Source organism: Petaurus breviceps, unplaced genomic scaffold, assembly GCF_028583685.1.
Source record: "Petaurus breviceps papuanus isolate PSGF00001 unplaced genomic scaffold, PetGlider_PUasm1.0 689, whole genome shotgun sequence".
NCBI lineage: Eukaryota > Metazoa > Chordata > Mammalia > Diprotodontia > Petauridae > Petaurus > Petaurus breviceps.
Genome location: NW_027186458.1, coordinates 2,502,975 through 2,505,787, shown reverse-complemented (window position 1 = coordinate 2,505,787; position 2,813 = coordinate 2,502,975). Strand labels below are relative to the sequence as shown.

Here is a 2,813-nt window from a genome sequence, read left to right as displayed (position 1 = left end):
AGGACCTGAGTTCAAATCCGGCCTCAAGACACAACACACACACACAAACTAGCTGTGTGACCTTGGGCAAGTCACTTAACCCTAATTGCCTTCCAAAAAAAAAAGCAAAAAAAAAAAGAATACCAACTCTCACCACAGTTTGTTGCACTGTTTTTAATTTGTTGATGTGTTTTTGTGAATGGTTGTCATGCTGGAAACCTGTCATTTCCTTCTGGCTTAGGGGGACTTTGCAGCTTGCTTCTTCTCTTTGGAAACCATCAGCACTGTAGTATGTTTTGACTTCAGGATATTCCATATGCTTCCTAAAAGCAACCGATATGTAGGAGCTGGTAGAGACTCAGCACTGGTTTTCCTCAATGGGCTGAGATCATTTCTGAGGCAGGTCAAAAACTCTCAGTGCATTTAAAAAAAATGGGTCCCTAATCTAGCACAATGCCGAACAGAGAATAAGCTTGTTGATGAATTGATAGGGCTTTAAGCTGTCTATTATTTTATCTTCCCATTGGAGAGGTTTTGGTCCACCACCATTCCATCTGGCATAGTTTATTTTTTTCCAGACAGAATATCTTTAACTTTTTAATGTGCATTTAAATAAGCTGAATTTTATTTGTACTCCTGCTCTTTGGCTAGGTAACATAAAAGCAGGTTAGATAATTAGAAAGTTGGAAGTAAATTTAAATAAACAAATAACTATATTTCTTCTGAGTGAGATTTATCTTTACATCAAATTTTCACCTTCTCCAAATCTTAGAATGTCCCAGAATTTTGTAAGGAAGAGAAAACCTTAGATGTGATCTAGTCCTATGCCTTTGTTTTAATATAGCTTAACTTAGGTTGGTTCTATTGACTCCTTTTATCATTTAAAATTATTTTTTTTTTTTGCTTTTTGGAGGGGGAAGACAGGGCAATTGGGGGTTAAGTGACTTGCCCAAGGTCACACAGCTAGTAAGTGTTAAGTGTCTGATGCTGGATTTGAACTCAGGTCCTCCTGGCTCCGGGGCCAGTGCTCTATTCACTGCACCACCTAGACACCTCATTTTTATTTTTTTAATCACTTCATCTCTCACTGTATCTGTTCCCTTCTTTCCCCCCACAAAAATATTTCTTATAATAATTGTTTTATTTATAGAGGAAGGAGGAGAAAAATTCACAAAAGAAAGGGAAAAAAAGGGGTGGCTAGGTGGCACAGTGAATAGAGCTCTGGCCCTGGAGTCAGGAGGAACTGAGTGCAAATCCGGCCTCAGACACTTAACACTAACACTAGCCGTGTGACCTTGGGAAAGTCACTTTATCGCAATTGCCCTCCAAAAAAAAATTCTCACAGTCTCCCACTTCTGCAAATAAGCAAGGAAAGGCAGCTTCTACTGTCTCTTCTTTGGAGGCCAAGCTTGGTCAATAAGATTTCATAGTGTTCTACTTGTTTAACATTGCATCAGTTCATTTCCATGTCTTCATACATTTCAGATTCATTGTATTGTCTCTTGCAACACAGTAATTTTCCACGACAATCAGGTACCCTTCCCCAGTCCCATTCCAGTGAGCCTTCCACTGTAACAACAGCCAAAGCAAACCCCAGCCCCAAACCTGTTAAGCTAGCTTCAATATGCAGGTGTGCTAATATTCTAGCACTCCACCTAATGCAGGGGGGTATGTCCTTACTGCTTCTTCACCCCTCCTGCTCATTTTCTAGATAAGGAAACAAAGTCCAAAGCTCTAAGTTACTTGGAGCCATAGAACCACAGACAAGTTTTAGATTTTAACTGAACCTTGGAAGGAGTTAGTTATTCCATCCATCTCATTTTGCAGGTAAGGAAACAGGTCCAGAGAGGATTAGTGACCTACTGAGTCATACAGCTTAATAGCAGCAGAGCTGAGAACTTTGATGACCATCTTCCTAGCGCTGCTTGAAGCTGATTCTTTATTACTAAAGGTGTATATGTTTGGGGAATTGGTTTATAAGCTAAAAGGTTGTTCATTTTGAGTGGGCCTTAAATAAGTCCAGATGAACTTGTGATGTCTGTTTGAGAGGTGGGGGTGGGCAGAGAGAGACAAGGACAGAGAGACAGAGACAGACAGAGAAAAAAGGGGAAGACACAGAAGACAAAAGGACAGAAGCAAAGTAACAAGGAGAGAAAATTGGACAAATACGCTCAGACTGACAAAGAGAGTGAGAGAGAGGAAGAAAGAAGAGAAAGAAGAGGAGAGACACCGAGTGAGAACAGAAGATCCTGAGGCAGGGAGAATCCGTTCTGCTTCCTCTTCTCGCTTGAATGCGACAAATGTTATTAGTTCCAAACAATGAGATCAGCACCATTAGTCTGAATCTCTTCTTCTTGTAAAGATCTATTCTTTCTCAATTTTAGTCATTTATCATAATTATTTTACTTTTTAAAATACTCAGTGCTCCGTTTTGCTTTTATTCAGAGCTTTACTGAACATTGAAAATGAGAATGAAATGTGCATAACGATACTTTCAAGAAAAAAAAATCTTAGAATTCTTAGGGATTTTCCGGTTGTCCCTTCTGCAGGAGGCTTTTCCCCTTTCCTCCACTTTTTCACCCCTCAGTTGCTCTGAACTCACTTTTTACATAAGACATAGTTACCTCTTTGTGTGCTGTGCCCGCATTAGAATGTGAGCCTTTTGTAGACTTTTTGGGTCATTTTATCTTATCTAAGGCAACTGTTGAAGTGAATGTCTAAGTTTTTTTTATTTTTTCCTCCTTTCCTCCCCTTCCTCCCTCCCTTTCTTCTTATTTTCCTCCCTTCTGTAATGCGAATGTAAATTTTAAAGATCTTCCCTGCCCCTAGGCTAA

The 2,813-nt window shown here is 39.6% G+C and overlaps 1 long non-coding RNA gene across 1 annotated transcript in view; it reads left to right on the top strand.

Moving 5' to 3' along the window:
- The window catches only part of LOC138174501 (uncharacterized), a 189,719-nt gene that overhangs the window by 145,708 nt on the left and 41,198 nt on the right, over positions 1 to 2,813 (top strand). The window lies entirely within an intron of this gene.